This window comes from Seriola aureovittata, chromosome 8, assembly GCF_021018895.1.
Source record: "Seriola aureovittata isolate HTS-2021-v1 ecotype China chromosome 8, ASM2101889v1, whole genome shotgun sequence".
NCBI classification, from domain to species: domain Eukaryota; kingdom Metazoa; phylum Chordata; class Actinopteri; order Carangiformes; family Carangidae; genus Seriola; species Seriola aureovittata.
Window position 1 is genome coordinate 10,405,952 of NC_079371.1, and position 22,433 is coordinate 10,428,384.

The 22,433-nt window shown below is 40.8% G+C and overlaps 1 long non-coding RNA gene across 1 annotated transcript; it reads right to left on the minus strand.

Moving 5' to 3' along the window:
* Positions 1–5,810: 5,810 nt before the first annotated feature.
* On the minus strand, positions 5,811–15,745 carry LOC130174135 (uncharacterized). Its single transcript, XR_008828546.1, has 2 exons — positions 15,199–15,745; positions 5,811–7,300 (listed from the first exon to the last, which is right to left on the minus strand). It is a non-coding gene; the product is annotated as an uncharacterized LOC130174135 (long non-coding RNA).
* Positions 15,746–22,433: the final 6,688 nt, after the last annotated feature.

Here is a 22,433-nt window from a genome sequence, read left to right on the forward strand (position 1 = left end):
GGAAAATGAGCCGCTGACACATTTCCTGCTGCAGTTTCACAGTAATGACATTGTACACTAATGATATTAGTTGACACCGCTTGTATAAATAGAGAGAGGGGAAGTGAATTGATATAACAGAAGGGATGTGAGGTTTCATTATTATTCTTCTTACTCCCCGTGTATTTCATTGTAGGAAGAACAAGCGAGAGGACATGACCTCTGGCGGGATTGGATTTTGGCATGAGGGAGGAACTGACTCTTCCTCCATGTGTAAATTCACTCTGTGGTAACAGCACTAAAGCACCTGTGACAGAGTGTGACAGTGGAGAGTCCACAGGGCTCTGCACGAGTTGTGACTGATAAGTTCGCAGTGGTGCACTATAAGGCCGGTTCCCATAGCATAAAATACATTAAAGCATCAAGAACTTGACCAGTGTAATTTACGGCTGAACTCTCTGTTCCCTGTTGGGAAGAGCCCCGCCCACACAGACTCTCAGCCTTTCTGGCCAATGATTTACATCACTTGTAGCTACTATGAATTGAGGGGCTGAAGTCTGCATACCGACTCTGTACAGTCGTCTTTCTAAACGTGAGCATGACTGCAGCTCGCTTTGATGGATCGTCCCAAGATGTGTCCTAATTCCAGAAACAAATGAATAAGGAAATACTTTCGAAACAAAAAAAATATGTCTATTATGAAAAATTAAAACCGCTCCTGCTTGTGTGTCTTGACTTCACAGACCTCACTGGGATAAGCAGGATTTACAGTTCTTTTCCTTTTAATAACAAATAGCCACATAGACCAAAGGATTTTTTTCCCCCTGCATATTATGGGGTGTTTCAATCTCTTTTTTTTTCTCAGGCCAACAATTTGTTTTCCCATAGAGCACCAAAACTTACAGTATTACAATTCTCCAGGAGGTTAATAATAGAAGCTATGGACAAATACTGCTTTCTGGCATTTTTCCACACTTGCTACTCAACTTAAAGCATTTTTAAAAAGACCCAGGCATTTCTTGCTTCTACTTGTTTAAACCAGAAGGGTTAGTCCTGTCAATTACCATAAATCAAGGCACTATTATAAGCAGGACCGTGACATGATGACAAAGAGACCTTAAAATATAAATATTATGCCATTAAGCTCATCTTTGCCAATCTGGGATTACACTGATGACCTAGCAGGTACAAAATCTATTTTTTCTCCCGGCACACATGATACCCATATGGCTATGAAACTGACATGAATACACAAACAATAAATTTCGTAACTTAGACCCAAAACACCTGTGTTCTTGTGGCTAGAACCTCGCTGAAATAACACAGTCAAGCAGAGAGTGGTTGTTGAGTTATTGTTGTTTGGAGACAATAAAGTCACTGCCAGTGGAGTTTTCAAGATCACAAACTATGTCTATAGATTCAAGATTCAACATGCATCACGCAACATAGTACAGGTTTTCCCTGATAGTCTCCAGCTGTGTAGTAACTTTATTAAAAACTATTAAAAAAACAAACTGACTAAATAGAAATATATAAACATATATACAACTACACACTAAAAGGCTATACAGAGGTAACAAAACCTGAACAAAATGTGCAAACAAACTAAAATAAGTTGACTAAAAATACTGTAGTATAGTAAAATACGCAACACTTTGCTGGTCATTTCTTAAGTGTTTGATAATTTACTCTATGTTTATGTGTATTTGTAGAAAAAACGGATGGCTTTGACTGTAAATTCATAAAGAATACAAGTGGTAGGTCACTGAAACTGTGCTGGAAACCAGAGATCCCAGTGCAAAGGGGGGGACGCATAGAAGGAGACCGGCTCAGTGCTACAAAGCTGCCGAGCCGGGATGTTTACCAAGGATTTTTGGCTCACCAAGCTGAAGGGCTAAGAGAGAAAAGAAGAAAGGAAAGACGAAAGAGGAAGAAGACGAAAAAAAAAAAAGAAGATATTTGGCATTTCTGACTTTTCCTCAACAAACACCCCAGGGTCTAAGAGTCTCATTTAAATAAACAAAACCAAGGGGGCTGGATCAATTTGTGGACAATAAGCTTTGCCTCGGGGCCCCGTGCTCTGACAAGCTTCGAAAGTGGCGCCGGACTGTGTCTCGCTGAGTCAGAGGTAGAAATCCCATCCTTCAACAAGTTGTTGTGAAGCAATGTTCACAGGCTTCACTGGTGGCCTCAGCCGCCTCTGCACAACTTTGAAGTCAGTGGAGGCAGACTCGGCTGCAAATAGGCAAATCTCCATGTACAAAATGGCCGCTTGCCTCAAAGGAGGAGTGTAGGAGAGGAGAAAAAAGCAGCTCTTGGCTGTGCGGAGAGGAGCTTGGACTGAAACCGCCGCCTAGACCAGATGTCGGATTTAGGAAACTGACTGGAGCACCTGCAGACTCCAGCAGCCAGGTCTCGGTCCTGGGCTACTCCAAAGGTCATGACCTCTCTTCAGAGGTAAATGAGGGGGTTTCATCAGGTTTCCATGTGCTGTATCTTTGACAGCAGTCGCACAGTAAAACCAGTGTTCCTTGGTTCCCTGTAGTTACCATGTATGACCAGCAGAGAGCGGCCATGACACAAAGAAACCCCACAAGATCAGGGTCAGTAGTTTCTTCGAATGTCAACAAAGATTGCAAGAAATCATCATTTCTGCTCTTACTCAGCAGTTAAAGGTTTATTAAGATGTTTAATATGAATTAGAAGAATTGTGTCTGTTCCATGACACATTCAATTCTGAAGCAGCCTCATCCTCACTGAAGCATGTGAGCCTAAAAACAAACAAAACAGGAAAAATAACATTTTCTACTTCTGCAACTATAATATAATCATATATAATGCTGAGGTGAAATGCATGCATTCGGAGCACTGAGTCATGTTCTTAGGGAGGAAGAGATTAAGAGTAATTATTTGTTTATGTTCAGATTCCAGCATATAAATGGATTAACTTTTGCCTTTTGATCGGTACAGATTGGTTCACAGGACTTCACCAGTGTGTTGCAGGCTAAGACGTTGAAGATTTTCAGGTCATAATAAAAGGTGACTGTAAACTGTGAGTATTTGAAAAGCAATGGTCAGCTGTGATGTGTCTAGTAGACCACTAGAGACTGAACTGCATCCACAAAAGACAATTTATTTCACCCAAAATAAAAGCTCTGGCCCATAACCAAGGTTTTTAATGAGAAATCATTGCAATGGACGTAACACTGAAATTGCTTTGTTGTTCTTTTGTTTTCATTTCTTTTCCACTGTAATGTATTGTTCTATCCTTTGTTTATCTTTATTTATCAATAACTACCTAATGTTTTCAACTCTCTAGGTTTTTCTATACACAGATATTTATCCAAAGTGCTGTGTAACAGTTTGCCAGGAGCATGTTTATGTATGAGGAATTTTAACTTCATTTCTGCAGCAGATTTATATCCTAAAGTTTGTATCACGCTGTCGGTCCGATCAGCTGGTTGCAACAAAGGGAAAAAGTGTTGTCCACAAGAGGTCATCTGCTGTGATTGGTATGAGCCAAATGATACTTTTAGTCCAAAGCTTACACATTGTACCAATAATCATCTTTACTTTCTATTAGCCTGCAAAGTAATTAAAAAATTATTTTTTCCCCAAAACTTCTTATCAGGAGAAAATTCGACCAAAAAATAACGAATAAAATAAGTGTTGCTTCCATTATATCTGTTTCTAAATAGAGGAACCTGAGGCAATAGAAATGACCAGTATCATCTTAAAACACTTGTAATTATCGGTCAAATCATAATTCCCCTATTAAAATATCAGTAAAGTTTGTTTATTAGCTTAAACACACAAAGTGACACATTACATTTACTGTGGATTCACTCCTTTGTTCTAATGATAAATTCCTAAACAGTTTTTTTTTTCCAGTAGTGATGAACTTCAGAGCTGGCCTCTCTGCATCTTATCTACCATTCATTGTACAGCCAGGGGTCACTTGGGGTCACTGACAGTCTGTTTGACACAATACCCCACAACCCCAGCCTCCAAACCTTATCGAGACATGGCCGACATTTCTACAATGTATGACTGTCCATAAAAGGTTCAGAACCTGAATCACAGCAGCCAGATAAAATGAAAAGTATGACATCACCGCCAAGGCGGGACAGAAGAGTGCGATACCACCACCAGCGGTGTCCATCCGCTGTCAGGTATACACTGAAAGTGTTACTCCTCGCTTATCAAGGAAATGAATTAATGACAGTGCCTGCCAGTTGGAATTGGCTGCAGGAAAACATTAACAGAAATAACAGAAGTTTTCCCAGCACAGGCAGAGAAACCACCATGAGAGAACATATTTTCTGAGACAAAGATTTGCAGCGCTCTTGATTTTAAAGGCCCATCCCACAAAATGTAGTTTCTACTGTTGCAAGAAAACTGAGACCGCCCATTGGCTTTCAGTATTAGGTTTTATTTTGTGGGTGGTTATTTGATGATCAGCGTTGGTTTATTAGGATGTAATTTACATGTATTTATAGAAGAATAAACTGAATGTTTGATCCTTTGAAAATGGAAACCCTGAATCAGTTCATGGCTCTTTTGAATTTAACATTTGACATCTTTCAAAGTGTGTTTCCATGAATACTCCTAAAACACTCACTGACAAACCACATGTTTGTGCAGTGAGTTTTATAATCCTGCAAGGCTCCAATTGTTATTTTTTCCTCTTAAACTAATTGAACCAAGGATGTAGAAAATCATCAACATGTCAGTTAAAGTTATATTTTTTGTTTAGCAGCTCCACTATCTTCCCAAGGTAAGATTTGGGAACTACTGGTAGTAAAATTTTCAAAATAAAAGGACAATTTACTACCGTGGGTCAGGGAAAGGGCAGCCACGTTTATGCTGCACTACATTTAAAGGGCTTCAACTCCCCTGAGATGAAATAAGATCCTTTCTGTTGTTTGTTCACATTTGATAAAGACAAAAACATTCAAAAATGTGTCTATTACTGTGCTTAAAAACATCTTTATGGATTTTCATGTTTGATATCAACGCTTATAAAGGGGAGGTATGACTTGTTCTTCAGATTGTATAATTGAAGGAATTGAGACTCTTAATTTCTTTGATCCCATGGCTTCCTGAAATGGCCGGCTTAAACACTGCTCTGCTGTTCTCTCTCTTCCCACAGGAGACTTTCCATCTCATCCCAGACACTGAACGAGCTGGTGTAAGCCTCTCTAAGTCACTCTTAGCTCCGCCGCCTCAGCTTGTATAAACCAATTCATGCTGAATAAGACCATGTTAATCTGGGGTTTACAACGGGACTAAGTAACTTGATTTCTATCCTCTGTTAACCTGAAGTTGCTGCGATGGCCAACTGGACAGGGTTTTTTTTAATTATTGTTACTGTTCCCAAGACAATGTGTTCATGTTTTCATCTCAAGTTGTCCTGTTGCTTTGTGTTGTTGAAAAGGAAGGATAAGACACACACACACACGCACACACACGTATACACACTGCATCCAAAAAAGGGGGTTTCAGTTCCCACAGCTTCATTTCATTTTCCTGAATGCACCGAAAACTACAGATGAATGAATTCAGATATCATGGGCACCAACTGAGATGAAAATATATTCCCATCTAATTAATGCTATGAGCATAACACAGGCATGTGTGTGATGTAAAACCTACATTACACACCCATGAGTTTATTTTCTTTTCATCTTTCTATTCAGAATTATTGCTGCATTGCACAGGCCATTAACAATCTTTGATAGAGATAATTATACTGAGATCAAAAATGACAATTTTTATGGAGCAGTTTTCAATACAAAATTAAACAGACATATCAATAAAAGTGAAAGACATGACAGTTAACGAGTCTTTAATAGAGCTGAGCTGTGTCAGAAAACAATCAATGGAACTAGTTTTTCTTTAATTTCCATATAGTTTGGTCCAGTGTTTATGGAGCTTTACCGCAAAACTGTTGACATTTGACTTAAATCGACTCAGTTGAATGAAATTTCACTTTTTCTCAACCTTCACAACCCTGGATAATAAAAAATGAACGATTCACAGGGCAGCTACAGCTCAAGAAAAAAAAATATAAACTAGATTTTAAAATCTGGTTTAAGCCACCATTTTGTCTCTTTCTCTTTCTTGATGGGACCTTTTCTGCAAACAAACCTGGTGTGTGTTATACTTTGGCAGGCTTGACAAGGAGTTTGATGTTGATGAAAACCTGTCATTGGGAATCCTTCGATTCATGCATGGGGGTGTTTGTTGCTGTGGGAGACTGGACTTATCAGCAACTGTCTGCACAGTGTGATATATGGAAGGACTCGTCTCAAGGAGGTAAGAGCATGAAAAGTGGCAATATCTATTGATTCAGTGTATGAATCAATAGTTGAGGAAAATTGTTCATCTAGTGCCAAATAATATCCAGTTTATGAAAAACCTTTTAAATCGGCAAGTGTCTGGTTGGCTTTTCTCAGGAAAAATCTTCTGGTTTTGTTTTAATGATCCCAAACCAAACATTGTTTCCTTCGAAAGAAATCTTTGAAATAAATACAAGAAAAGTCAGAAGGTTTAGCCAAAAGACACAGGAAAGAGTGCCACTGAACAACAGAAAACAAAAGAGTGTCACTTCACTGGCCAAACTGTAAGACATGTTACAAGGTGTAACAATAAAACTGCCACCATCATCTTTCAGAAAAAAACATTTATCAGTCTGCTTTGATCGGTTTTTAAAGATTATCTGTAGATGTCAGCGAAGATCAGTCATCCAGATCTTGGTATTTCTAAGGGCTATACGAAGGCAACTGGGCTTGAAACTTCACATGGCAGTTTCTCAAAAGCTGAACTCAAGACTTCAAACATGCAATGTTTCCTCTGACTGAGTCCATTTTATACAGACGATCTGTCCATATTTTGACAGAATCCCAAAACACTTCGGCTCGCTTATCAAAGTTTCCAGACGAAACACAGAGAATCAGTTGGGATGTCATTTTACAGCTCTTTACATATTCACACAAAAACTAATCCACACAAAGTGTCCGACATTACTCAAAGGTACCTCCAAAAATGCAGTTATCAGAGGCCCCGTGTGGAGTACAGTCAAAGAACACCCGGCTTTCTGCTCCTTATCTCTGCACTCTTCAGTGTGGGTGAGTGTTTGGTGGAGGGAGATGGGAGGGGAGATGAGTGGAGCTGCAGAGGGGTCTACGTTGTGTTATGTGTACTGGGCACTGGAGCCTCTCGTGACTGGACATTGTCAGGTGGGGTCAGCCGCAGGGCCGGCCTGCGGGCTCGAACCAGGAATGCAGCCGCCTTATCAGTTGTAAAAGAGCTCGAAACCCTGTGAAAGAAAAGCAAACGTCTCTGTAGGAAGACACAGATGGGTCCTGTGGGATATTTTTCATGCCCTGCTTCGCTCTGGTTGGCAGATTTAAAGCTGTGGCGCAGATACCAAGTGACTCCGACTGTCATGGAGTCTGTGATTTAATGTTTCCCCTTTTTATCCCCTCACCTCCCTTTCTACTAATATTTTGATAGATTTATATAACATACTGATATGGTGATTGCTCATCTACCAAGACAGTAGCTACAGGAGCTTAAAGCCTCATTCATACATAAAACTGAGGTGCATTCACATTTGTAATTTAAAAATCAAATATTCTTTTTGGCTTAACTGATCATAATTGAAATTAAATGCTTGTTTTAATGCCGTGTTTACATACAGTAAACAAGCCTGTAAGAAAGCAGTAACATTAACATCTTAGATTTAGTTGTTTTTGTCTCGTGTTCCACGTATTAAAAGAAGCATCAATCAGTTTGAAAGTAAATCAAAGAATCTTTGTAAACTTAATGAATTAGTTGAATATAAGAAGATTTAAATTATATTGTTTTACTCTCAAAGTGTAATTCACTCTGCAGGGCACCTTTACAAAGAGCAATCAAAGTAATCAATGGAGCAGGAAGTTGAAGAATGTCCGGTTTGCACAAAAGTAAACTTAAAACTTTAAAGGTACAACTACTCTCAAAAGCGACTGAGCCTAAATTATGCACATCACATCCACAATAGAAGCTCTTTAAAGTTGCTGTAATGTAATGACAAATTCTCAAAGCTGAAACTGTTACTTGATTAACTGATTTGTCGATCTACTGAAAAGTTCATCTGTGACTATTTTGGTTATTGATTAATTTGGCTTCAAAACTGTGAGCATTTCTTTGTCATAGTAAACATTTTGATGGGCATATATTTATTCCATTCTAACATTTCATCAAGAATATCAAGAAAAAATGAATTGCTTTTTGCATATAACAGATAAACTCAAAGTAGGTAATCTGACATGTAATGAGTTAAAATATGATAATAATATGAAAATATCTTTATCTAATTTCAACCTCTTCTTCGTGATTATATAATGCGTTGCAGACAACAGATAAGAGTGGAACAGTTAGAGCGCAACGTGAACCTTCGAAGTCGACAGTTGTCAGTGAGCTTGGGGCTACAAAGAAAAAGTTTTAAAGTTTTCTATTTTCATGAAAAATTCAGAAGGATTTTCTATCAGCTGTGAAGTTGCTCAACTCGGTCTGCCTTTCTCTCTTGGGCCATTCCTCATCCCATAATCCCTTGCACTGTCTCCTCCTCTATTCCTTGGCAAGCTTGGCCAATCAAAGACCTTAAATGGGTGAGTGATAGGGGGTAGGATGAACCCATTACTGTGGCGACGACTGAAACCCTTCCTACAAACAGCCAAGTCACTAAGTCGCAGACTTGTTGCTCAGCGGGAAGCAGGCACTGGTGGATTAGCACTGCAGCAAACATGCCCAAGGGCCAACACGGCTGGGGGCTCTGACCCCTCAGGATGGGGGGGCGACACCTCCATGTGAAGCTCATAAAAAACAGGCCATCAAGAGGTAAAGGAAGCCCCCTCATACTGAGCTGACCAGCAGATTTGCATTGTAAGGACTGGCGCGGTGATGCTGTAATGTGGTCATGACCCCGTCTCCATGGCGCTGAGAGGCTGACAATCCAGAAGTAAATCCTTCAGCTCACAGAGAGCAGACTTATATATAGACTCAATCTGGTCCCTTATTTAAAGTCATCAGTGGAATAAAATAGCGCATGTGTGATTGTATACAGAAGGCAAGGACAAACAAATTTGCTTTTTTCATTGCACCACTGCTGCACCCACGCTGGACTGACCCCGTGTTGAATAACTGTGGCTTTGACTATGTAGCAACCAGCGGCGATTGCTCTAAGACTGCAAGGGAAGCTCAGCTTCCCCTAAAATGTCAACAAAATAAGTGGTCAAATATGTGCTGTTGTGTGTACATTTCATTGACTAAATATGCGCTAGAACTCGTTCATCTTTTGTTCAGAATCAGCTACTTATCACAGGTAACAGCACGACTTCTTCTCATTCATCCCCGCAGCGCCACAGAGCTTTACACAGTGTAGACGCCGAGCGTCTCCTGACTTCAATGGGGAAGCAGAGAGTGGGTTGTTCCACTGCAGCGAAACTAGACGGTCATTGGATAAATGGGCGGGAATGATTGTCCCGCCCATCGGACGCTCAGCGTCTCTGGGGGTCTATGGGGCAGTGGGCTGGCCCGGACGCTCGGCTTCTGCATGATGATTGTATGATCTGTCTGAGGCTGAGTCCCTTTTTGATTGACAGCGTAATGAGCGAATCAGCGATCTTGAAGTATAAGCATCCACCGGAGCAGTTTTCAAGTTTTTCATTCCGTTGTTCGGAGTTGATCTGGAGACGTTACTGATCCTCAGCGACTTTGTCTTTGTTAAAAACGACTAGCGTTGTGTTTGGCGACTCTCTTCTGTCACTCTGCGAATTTACATATAAATAAACGGACACATTTTATGATGTAGGCCGAAAATGAGCTTCCCCTCCTTATAAGACCAGCAGCCGCCACTGGTAGCAACAAAAAGAGGTCGGCCCTTCTGGATGCTTCCCTAGTGTGTTTAAATTGGACTCCCACAGGGCTCAACAGAATATAACACTGAAAAATAAGTCTTACTGTGCTCGAGCGGAAGAACCGGTTTTATATTATCAGGTGCAAGCGCTTAGTCTCATCCAAAAAAGAGAAAAATCAAAATTATGATGATCAGACAAATAAAAAGGAAAATTACCACTATCAATGTCAGTAATATTATATGCATGTTCAGCATATGATTTCTTTGACAGACTAATAATGACTAAAAAATATGTCATAAATCAGCGGTTCTCAACCCATCTTCACTGGTTTCATATGTCGGCCACCTGTGAAGAATAAAGTCATAAATACTCAAGAAAACAGTACTATAAAATCAAAGGTACGCGAATAGCAACTCTATGAAAATGTCAAATGTATTAACAAATATCAAAATATCAAAAGAGCCAAACCTCAGTAGGAGTGTTAAGGGTTTTGCTTTCCCTTCACCATCATCTGAAAATGATTAAGTAGGATTAATACTTTCCATTAAAAATAACTTTGGGATGATTTTTCACACATGTCATTGAATATGTGTCATAGAGTCACAGTCAGATCCATCACTTCAACCTGTTTTGATGGGGAGACTTGATGAAAAGTTTCAGCTCCTCTGCCAGGAAACAGCAGCATCAGTGACATTCATACTGCTGTCAGTGCATATTAATGATGATGACTTTCATCTGGTATTTTTTTTTTTGCCATCGTCAGGTACAAACACACAAGCCAGTTTCTCCACTGGCTGTGTTTTTTCTCACCGGAATTCAAATTTGACTTGGTTGTTTAAGTGTTATACGTGAGTCGTCTGACCCCTGGCTTCTTTCCAATTTACTTCAAATACAACAGATACTAAATTATAATCATAACGTTTAAATTATACAGAACATATATACACACACATCACTTCTATGTGACTGCACTGCGCTATGTAAACACTGCACGTTACATTCTATGTCACTTTCAACACGCACACAACAAATTAGACCAGACAATGTACCCATCAGCATCACTCTAAACAAATTGCCACCTTGCTGACCTCAAGAGACAGAACATCTAAACAGACAGAGAGGTGTGTACATTACACACACAGATGCGCACATTCTCCCTTAGGCTAATGACCACTGCAGAGATAAATTAGAGAGGAGAATGCTTATACACAAGCTTTATATGCTCAGATTAACATGCAAAGAACCAGACAGTTTGAGCCTCTGCAAAGCGTTTGCATGCAGCGAAACTCTCATGTTCACCTCAAGCTAATCTTTTTTTTTTTTTTTTTTTTAAATGCCTATTCTTGTGTTGTAATCAATAGGAAAATACTGTATCAGCTTGTATTGTGACACTATACTTAAAAAGATGCAGCAACAGCAAACTTTTCCTGGTGTTTTCTTTCCTGAATTCATTGTGCTTTTGTCTCACTGAAAGCTTGGTGGTAGCATCATATTATGCATATATCAGTGGTTCGCAGGGAAGTGGCAATCCTTTCCTCTGTTTGATACTGATGTGTTGAAGTTTTAAAAAGTCTGGAGGAGCATCAATTAAGACACATATTTTTCCATATTGACACTACCTTTCCATAAGTTAATGTATGTGTTAATATATTGGAAAAAGTATAATAAGTACCTGCAGTTTGAAAAATGATTGATAGCTCAAACGTTGAGAAGACTTTGGCTGACACTTTAACTGAGTGGATTTTCTTATACTGTAGAAAGAATGAATCCTGAACTGCTGGTTTTCCAAGGAGCTGTTATTCCCCCGAACTCCTCAAGAAGCCTTAATGAAAGTATTATGCAGGGCAATGATGACAGACATAAACGACTGATTTAAACGTCCATCATTTAGTCCAAATGTGGCCCATAATTCTGAGGTGTGTTGGCACTGTGGGGCCGCAGCATCCCGCTAAGCCAGAAGTCTGAGCGATGAGCTGCAGAAGCGCCAGGGCTCATCTCTGCAGACGCAAGCGGGGCCTCATGTGTGACTGAGTGGGTGCTAGAACGCCAAGCAGAGAAGTGCCAGGTCACAGTAAAGGTTAACAAAATCAAGGCAGGGAATTTACGAGCGTCCGTGCTTCACAAGCGATGTCGCCGGCGGCAAGGGGGGGGGGGTGTAAAAGACAAGGGTGGATGAGAGGATTATAGAGTGTGTGGGAGCATGTGTGTGGACGTATGTGTGTTTGTGTGCATTTGTTGGTGGGATCCTCACCTACTTTGCAAGCAATACATTGTGACAGAATGATGAGGGTCCTTTACTGCAAGTGTGTGTTGACTTCACACACTGTTGGGCCAGTAGCGCTCTGTAAACTGACTGAAAGCAGCTGAGACATTGTGCACATTATGAGGGTCTACATTCGCCATCATCTGTCAATCTCATCTGAACTGAACTGATGAGCAACTTTCTCCATCCTGATATGAACATTTCCTTTGCAGAAAAGAAGCAAATATCAAGTTGCTTCAGTCATGGAAAAACCTTGTGAATCAACTTTACTTGGTTTCATCTTCATTTTATTTAAAGGCATAATATGTAACTTTTCCACATTGAAATGTCTAAAACCCTGAACACTAGACCTATGTTACATATTTTGTTAAATATGTTTAAATGTCTCCATTGATTTTCAGACTTAGAGAAATCCTAGGTAACGGTCAGTTTCATTTGGTTGCTTGTCAGTGTTGTCATATCTCCTTTGTGCATGCATCAGCATTGTGGTTGTCTGCCAGAAACGGTCAAAATTAACTTTTTATCTAGTTTCAAGCCACATTTTCACAATAGATCTTAATAATTTTCCAATTCTATGTTGACTGGATGAAGGATTTTAGTCATCGGACATCTTAAGTTATCAGAGAAACCTCGGCTCACAGTCCCTCTGAGACATCCTGTGTTCTCTGAACAGCGTTGAAGAAACACTGATTTTCAACGTGAAACTGAGTTACTCTGTGATTTTACCAGATTTAATCACTGTGTCCATTTGTTTTGGAGAAGAGGAAACCTCTATGGATAATTCAGTTGAATCATAACTTATCCGAGAACCAAACTGAGCAATCGTTAGCAGCAGCTCTGCTCGCAGCGCCTCTGTGACAAATTTTAACATGAAACTGCTTTAATCAATATTTTGAATCAGTTTGATCACCTGGTCCGTTTGTTTTGGAGAAGATGAGACCTCTATGGATACTTCGGTTCACGGTTAAGCGATTGACACTGAAAGAATCCTAACCAGGAGTAGCTGATAGCTACCACATGTAACAGCGTCAGTTATACAGCAGTGATATATAGTATTATTATTAAAAAAATCTGGGTCAATAGTTATAGCCTAACATGTTAGCCCTCCAGAGTCAATATGTGGAACATTTGAGACCCAGATTTCTCCTTTCTGTTAAATTACATTCAAAAGTTCAATTGCTAGCTTAAACTTAGGGTGTAGCACGCTAACGTTATGTCATTTACTTTGTGTAGGGCCTAAGCAACATGTTCACAGTTGGCTGGAGGGTTTCGCTTTTTACCTCTTTTGTCAGAATAAACGGAGATCGCCTCTAATGATATGCTGGACGCCATGCTAGACACTAACTGGTTACGCATGATCCCAACCTACTTCACAATGTCACCAAATTCCGTATTCACTTATTGCTTTGACTGACTGATGTTCATGAATATTTTTTATCAATATAAAATAAAACAATGGTTCCAATTTCCTGAAAAGAGAAAAAAAAAGTCTTGTAAAGGAAAACAGAGGAAAACTAAATGAACTACTGCTGAGAATGACGACTAAATGAGAGTAGTCTTTGTGTGATGTCTGTCAATGATGACCAGAGTGTATTGCAATGTACCAGTATATAAGCTACATCTTTCACTAAGCATGGCCTCAAATCAGTGGTTGCAGTAAATATAACGTGAACAGGGTTCCTTGTAGAAAGTATGATTGAAAATGCAATCATACTTTCAGGTACTGTAGTTCTTTTGCTGAATAACACACTGTGGCTAAGTGGCTTTCAGAGGCTTTTGGGTTGTGAAGGTTGCCTTTCCTGCAGATGAAAACCTTAAGCTTAACTTCAAGTCACCTGAACTGTTCCATTAAATCTGTCTCACATTAAAATTACACTTATAAAGTCAATGTATATCATATCAAACCATTTCAGACTGTCATTATTCCATCTAAATTTTAAAATTATGACATGCTATAATGTGAGAAACACTTCCCCATATCACCAACACACACACACACACACATACACACACACACTCTCACTGCACAGATAAGATGCCTCGTCTGTGTTTCGTGGCTGTCTATAAGTGGAGTAGGGGCCCTAGATTTTGGGAGACAACCTAGCGATAGGACACTTCATCACAGTGGTTTGTGGAAGGTTCTCAGCCCCCCGCCCACCCCACTGATAGCTCCAGTTTGTCTGGAAGAGGTTATGCTTTGTGATAGTCTGGCAGAATCATGGATTTGTCTCCTTGGACCAGTTGGAACTCGTACAGTGTATCAGGTTCTAGCAGCATGTGGTTTCAATTTGATCTCTCACAAAACTGCTTTCATTTCTCTTGATCACTGTCAAACGGTGCAAATGCTATTATTCTATGCATTATCAAAGTAACAACAGATGATATAAGTGGTTGACTTCCAACCAAGTGCACTGCTGTGGGTTGGCCGTGCATGTTTTAATGCTGCATCAAGTTCTGGCTCCCTCACTGGTTCCTTGCCGGCATCTTTCTGTCCTCACCACATGTGAAGACATTCATCATTTTCACATATAATAACACAGAGCATTGAATTTCCCTTTCTTATTTTTACAAAGCTACCCCTGAGCTTAGTGCACAGTAGGCATCAGTCTGCCTGTACATCTAACCAACTGCGGTGCTGACGGCTGGTAAATTCAGGCAATATTTTGAGTTTCCAAAAAACTGTGGGGGAGAGTCTGCGGCTGATGGCTCCACCCTGGGCTGAGCACCATCCATCTCTCCCCCTTCCCGTCGCCTGCCGCCCCTCTGCCGAGCGCCGCCCCACTTGAGATCCATTCGGAGAACATATTTGCCAGATGACAGTGCGCTCTGTGTACCATCCATTATGGCTAAGGCAGATACATTGTCATCGGGAGCCTCTCACGCTGGCATAAATCCATGGTCAACAGTAAGTCTAGGTCAAGTGATTTATACACAGGGGCACTGACAGACATACACTCGCTCCTCTCTTTTACAGACATATACATAGAAGCATGTTCACATCTGCCATGCAACTGCCCAGGCCAAACTAAGGAAACCTGTTACTGTACTCACAAGAGCTGTAATGGGAGTCTTGTTTAAAATAGAGAGGAATCTGGTCAAAGTCTGGCGGAGGTCACTTCTTGAGGAAATGCAGAGCCCGAGGGAGTGAGTGCTAGCAGTTCTCCTCCTCCCTGCTCCTTTTCACCAGAGGAGGAGGAGGTGGTACAGTGTGAATCTCACAGACACGCATCCAGCATGGAAACAGAGAGCTGCGCATGGCCAGGGGAAGATGAAGTGCTAAGCGGGTTGACTGTACTTGACCGTAATCTCTGGATGAGAATTGAGGAGATGCAGTGTGTGTCCCGGAGGCTCACTTGTAACATGTCTGTAGAGCCCCTGGTAATACTCGCGCATTACAATATTCCGGAGAGGGACATCTCACTTGAGTCAATTGGCTTGGTCTCAAGGCCACAGCGGTGTTAAATGAGCACACGATGGCTGTACCACCACACTTGAAGAATTGATACAACTCTCAGTCGATAAAAGGTTGTATTCCCGTGCCATAATTCACATATGAATCTTACTGACCAAAATAACAGCACATGATGTAAGCACTGTAGCCTGTCTGTGGATTTAAAGGGTTTTTAAAATAGCCAAATATTGTCATTTCCATCATACCAAACAGACAAGTGGTATGGCAGGACTATTGGCGCTCTGTCAAAGTCACATCACGGCAGGGAGATGGACTGATCCTTCTGATATTGCCACCCCCCAACCCCCCTCGCACATCCCATTGTACATCCTCAGACTTCAACAATATTGACTTCTGTTGAGGAGATTAGCTGTCAAGCTTTTATTTTGTTAAGGGATCAAGGTCCTTCATGTTCTTACCTAAATATAACTTTACTCCATTGCAGGTTTGAAATTACTGGTGCAGGTGGTATTTCATTTATGAGAGCGCTCAAGACCCAGAATGCCTCGGCTTGACCACTAGGCTTTGGAGGGATTATCTGATGAATTCGTGTTTTACAGCAGCTGTTAGTGAGAAGTCACTGGGGTCTAAAAGTGGATGTGAAAGCCCTCCGTCAATTGTGCCATATGGTCACTTTCATTTTTTACTTGTCTGAAAACTTGCCATTGCCCCATTTATTTTAAAACTTTTGCTTTGCCTACTTGGTGCAGCCAACTGTAGCTGCCCAGGGTTTTGATTGAGATGGAGTGGAAAACAACACCTGACACAAGCTCAGTGCTGTGTGATAGGGGTCGTATCAAACTACACCCAAAATTAAACGTCCTTAACCCTGTCTCCCTGAGCATCAAGCTAATCTTGTGCATGTCTGCATTGATAAGGATCTCCTGCAAGACAACTATGCGGCACCTCTTAGGTCATTGGAGATTTTGATTTATGAGGCAGGAGGGGCCACGATTGATGACCTGCTAATGCCCACTCGGATGCTTGGATTGCCATCGCCATTCACAAGAGGCCAGCAGACCAGGACTAAATGAGACCGGGCTGGAAATGTCACCTGCGTGCACAACCTTTTACGCCCTAGAGCCCTTCTCAGAACTGTAAACTCTATCTTACACGCCTCTGACCACTTCCATCGATGGCTTATGGCAGAATCTCACCAGCGACACCAGCCACCACCCCCTACCACCCCCACCCCCACCCCCCCTTCACTGTAAATCAAACTGCTATCTAAAGCAGCAAGACTCGGCCTTTCAGCACTGGACGGTGACATATGGGAAATCCCCAGCACTGCAATATACCGGTGGAGGTCCTACAAGACCATAAAGGTCACAAGCTACACTCGGAAAACCTTGCTCGGATTTTTGTCACATGGTGTGCAAGCAAAGAGGAAGCGGAGTACCAGGCTCCCTTCAGCAAGAAAAGCCTTGTTGACAGAGTTTAAATAATTGAAAGCCAATTCACTGTGCAAATGAATATTGGGTTTAACGAAGAATAAACCCAAGTGTATCAGAAATCCTGATTCTGATCATGCCTCTGAAATTGCTTAACCTGTGAATGAAGTGTGGTTAGAGCTCTTAATCCAATGTGAGAGGAATCAAAAATAGTAACTGACCCATTCTACAAGAAAGAAAGCTCATTGACTCATTGGTATTAGGTGTGTATTATACAGATATTTCGGCATTTATACATTATATTCAGAGAATCATATTATAAAATATATTGGTACATGGAGAGCTCACACTGCTTTCTTAAAGGGAATCAAAACTTCTGAAAAAATGTGACATCATGGCATCCTTGGTTTTTGGTTTAATGTGAAGTTTATGCTGATAGATACGACTGTCTCTTACTGACTTCAAGGCATTTTTGTGTCTGGAGCAGCTGGCTCTGCATTCTGTTTTGGCTCAACAAATGCTAAAGTTCCTCCAGACTAATGGATCTTTCAAATTATCTGTCATCATCGTAACAGAATAATGGCAAAGGTGTAACTTTTGAGTGCCTGTTTTTCACTTGATTCAAAGTGTGTTTATTTATGTATAGTGAAGCCTTAACCTTGGACCCTTGAGCTTCTGACTTAAAATTGGAGTAAGTGTACTCTTTACAGCTATAAAGCAAAAACTTATCCTTCCTGGCTTCTAAAAACCCTTGGCACTTTTGTTTTAAACCTAAACTGAACCCCCCATTAAACAAGATCTTAGGAGACCTTAAAATATGAATAGTATTATATCTCACCACTAGTCATTTCTGTTGGGTCACTGCTAATTATCATTCAGATTTGTCACATTATGATATATGATTCTATTATTTATGTTGACCATTGTAAGCTGTGCCAGAGGCCTGTCAGTGCTGCTGCACTTTATCTATCCTGAACACTCAAGATGCGGCAGTGATGTCTCTGCAGCAGCTGGCCTCTGTGCTGTGCCTGGCTTGCCACATGCAAACTGTTCTCCCCAACATTCTACACACGCACACGCACACACAGACACACACATGCACACACACACATACGCGCGCACCCCCCCCCCAGGGAAGTGTCCTTTGAGTAATGAGACATAGCTGGGCCTATGTTCAACGTCTCGTCACTTAATGTGACATGAATCTCCCTTGCTATGTGTGATCGATCTATTTATTACCCTGTTTATGTAAAGCCAAGCAAAGTCTCCTGACGCAGGATTTCTTCAGCCTGAAATATCAATGGCCATCACTCACTTTTTATTGCTTTTTTCTTGTCCTCTCTGGTCTTGTGGCATTTGTTTTGTGGTGTATTGGGGGGCATGATCTAAGATATGGAACAACACTGCAGCAACTCTACAAGTACATGTGCTTGCGTATCATGGTAGTTCATGGTATTCACCGATAGCCAAGAAAAGGTCTTGCACTGTAATTAGAGCAGGTGTGTTTTTAGTTTTAAGACCATATACCTAAATTTAATATATTGCAAGAATATGAGATGGTAGTAGCAATAATTTATTTATTTGTCACAGAACAAACTGTGGAGGTGAGTGTGAGACAAAAGTCTCAATGGGCTGTTGTGTATTGTAAATTGTGCTGTTGTTCTTTGTGTTGTGTACAAGTTGCATCTGCATATTCAACTCCTCTAATCATGTCATTGTCCCATGCAAAACATGTCTGCATTACCTTATAAGAGCTCGTTTTGACATAGACCTAAACAAGTGATGGGCTATTCGTGTAGTTTAAGCAGATGTTTTTGAAAGCCACTTATTTTCCCCTTGTGACCGTAACCTTCAGCATCAAGCATCTAAAATACCTGGCAAAACATATGGTGAAAACAGGTACTGTAGATGTTTTTAGGGTTGCAGTCTCTTGCTGAATAGAGGTTCATTCTATGATTTGTTTAGCGCTCAGTAAAGCCAGAGTATTCTACTTAAGATCATCTTCAGAGCTGTGCTGTATGCTTTGGTCCAAACCACCCTCCAGATCTGCTCGTGTCTGGGCTTTTGCTATCATGCAGATGCCAGGCCTTCCTAAGAGGGCTTCTCGGGGCAATCCCAGTTACAAGCTCTGGTGTTAACCTGCTGGAGGACTCTTATCAGCTATATGTCATGTTCGCATTTTCCCCGCAGTTCCGCAAACCCTCTCACTGTTGTCTCAACTCTCTCGTAAGCTCCACCCTTGAAGGCCACTTTTATCTGGAGCGCTAAAGTGGACAACATATTTGTCCAGAGCTTTCCCACAGTCTCAGGAGTTGGAAAGTGGACGAAGCAACACCATTGCAAAACTGAACAAGAGCCAGCGTGTCCACATGAGAGCCGCAGGTTTCAAGTGTATCCATGGGCGACTCGCTGTTGATGCCCCAGTTTGTTCAGATGACCTTATAGATAGTTGTGCCGATTAAATTGCTCTATATTGATTGAAAGGCTTTGATCTTTTGGAATCTATTCATAATATTTTTAATGAAAGAACGTTTTCTTCTTAGTTAGCAAAATGATAAAATAAAGAAATGATAAAAGAAATAAACAAAATGATAAATTTACTTGTCTTTATCATCCAGAAATCTATTGATAAGGCTTGATTGACAATGACAAAGTGGGCTTCTGACTCTTTCCCTCTGCTGACAGCTACAACCCGAGGCCCCAACCCACCACAGACACCCCACTGAATCTGCTCATTACTGGGAACAATGAAAGAGAAGCAGGGAAAAAAAAAACACCCGAGTGGGTAAAGTTTTTATTGCCTGTGTTTTGTCATGTCCACCCAGAAGTTCCTGAAACTTTCGTTTTTTGTTGATGGGGGGGAGTTGGCTTAGTTTGCCTCCCTTTGCCTTTGACTACTGTCAGGCCTTTTATGTTCTTCCTGTGGATTTTGGGTCACTGTCAGAGAGACTGGGAAGAGGGTGTGAGGGAAATTTAAATGTGGCTCTCCAAAGGCTGGGAGAGAATATTGAGTGGCTGGTTTTCTTTTGGGGAAATAGAGAATTTGTGTCCTAGTTATTGGAGTTCAATCCAGCCTTTGATGCTTCTGGAAAACATGTAAGTAACTATTTTTTATATGCACATTTATTCCATAATTTACTGCAGAAATATTTTTTCTCCAAATTGCTAAATTTTAATTTGGTGTCCTGGGATTAGAAATGCATTTTATTGGTCTGATGAGATATTCTGACTTTATGAAATATGAAAATATCTAGAGTCATGTGGTGACATTGTGTTTTCCTCCAATTTTTTATATTAAAAGTCACGGAAAACTCCTCTAGTGTCTCTTGCTGGCCATTGAAGGGACACCTATCTCTGCTTCATGTTGGCACCTTTTTCCCTCCTTGGGGATTAGGAGCTGTCAATGGGGCTCTCTGATCCACACACACACTCTCATACCCTGCATAGACACTGCAGTAGCTGCTCAAATCTGTAGTTCTTAGGGTGCTGTGTATGATAGTGACTAGGCGAGCTTGGGGCTTGATTAGTGCAGTTAGCCCTTCTAAGGCTCTGGCTGTTTACAGTGGATTACAGGGAGGGAGGCAGGGGTTAAGTCTACCCAGGCACCATGCCTCCCCCACCTCCCTTTCTCTCTCCCACCCACGGGAGCCACTGCAGCAGGGCTGGCAGCTCGTCTGGGCTCCCCATCGCAAGGCCAGGCTGACAGGTAGCGGGATTTGGCAGAGCACTTTGCATGAGAGCCAACAAGAAAAACTGAACATGGCGGATTAGCTCGGGATTATGTTGTCAGAGTTAGCCTTGACGGACAAACTGCAGAGGAATAAATTGCAATCTGTTTGAGGAGCACGCTGCCACGCAAACAGGAGAGGCATCGGCTCGTCTCACAGCCTGTCCAAAATGACAGGGAGGGGAGAAAATCATTAATAATTTATAAACAAAGTCCACGGCCATTACTGACGTCTGCCCACTCCGGCTGGACGAGACGTCTGGTTGTCTAACTCCAACATCAGGAGCTGGTTCATGTTAAATCTTAAAACCAAAAGTGACAGGGCATGTATGGAGATTAGAGAAGGTCATACTGGGAAGGGCTCGTAAAATGTACTGGCTACTCCTGTGAATTGAGTCTATTATCCTATTTCTGAGAGAGGAGCAGGCAGGACGGTCTAGATCTCCCTATGCCATTTTATGAACTGTCAAATTCATATTCATTAGCTTACAGTTTTGACTAATTTAGTCTCATGCAGTGTCAGAATGAGCTTTTAGTAAAGCTACGGAAATTACATAAGTAGCTTTTATGAAGTCAGGGATTCCAATAAACAAAGCCCAGTGTTTAGGTTGTGGTCCATTAATTGCAGTGAGCACTTTACTGTGTTTCTAGACAGCTCATCGCCTCTGTGCAGGGATGGTTTGTGTTTTCTTTTGCAATATTTTGACTTAAATTATAGATGAGTGCATTTAGTGTGTGCTCAATCATGGTCAAAAGGTCAACTGTTGACTCTTATGTTAAGTAATCATTTCACAAGCAGGATCCAATTGTTACTTTGTTCATATTTATTCAGTGTATTCAGTGGCCTGCAGAAAAATACATTTCCAGTATTCATAAGTATTTTAACCCCATGATACTAAATAGCAATGCCAGCTTTAAAGTAATACTCTTATCTCAGTCATTTACCTGTAATTACTGCACGTCAACATTAAACCTTAATTCATATGCTTCAAATTTTGCCTTGTCTTAACAAAATTTAAAATAATTGAGGGAATTTTAAGCAATAAATTGTGTTTATTTGAAATCTGGTTGCATTGAAATGGATGAAACAGCAGAAGTTTTGATTTTCAGTGTTCACAAAAGAAAAACTTTAGAGTTCAGGAAGCTTTTTAAATGAGAAACTAACCCTACATCCGGAGGGAATAATAATGAAAAAAAAAATTCTACAAATTTCCCACTGAAAGAGCAAACACACTACGACAGCTACATTTCATTTCTCTCTGTTTTCATCTCATATTTGAGTCGTTCTTTATTGGCGAATTGAATTAGCTCGATTTGATGCCATGCAGCAGCGTTCTTGTGCCGAGGGCTGACTGGCATGGTAAAACGTATTAATGAGCTCTATTGCATTCTCTCCTCTCCTACATCATTAGGAATGCATGTCTGTATGTTAAACATATGAATATGCATCGGCATAGAGCATTTGCTCTCAGAGTTAGCAGCGAGCCAGCACTGTGCCTTGAATAATAATCCAGCAGAGAAATGAACTGCATTTCCTTTGCCTTCGCTTTGTAATTAAAAAAGATAATAAGAGTACATTTTGTTTGTTTTGTTTTTTTTTAACTTTATCAGGAAACTGATTCTGAATGTCAAATTGTGCTCTGATGGAGGGAGTCGTTTTTTATTTGGTGATATTTGCCAATATTAAAATATGTAATTTAATTGTTGCATGTTTAGA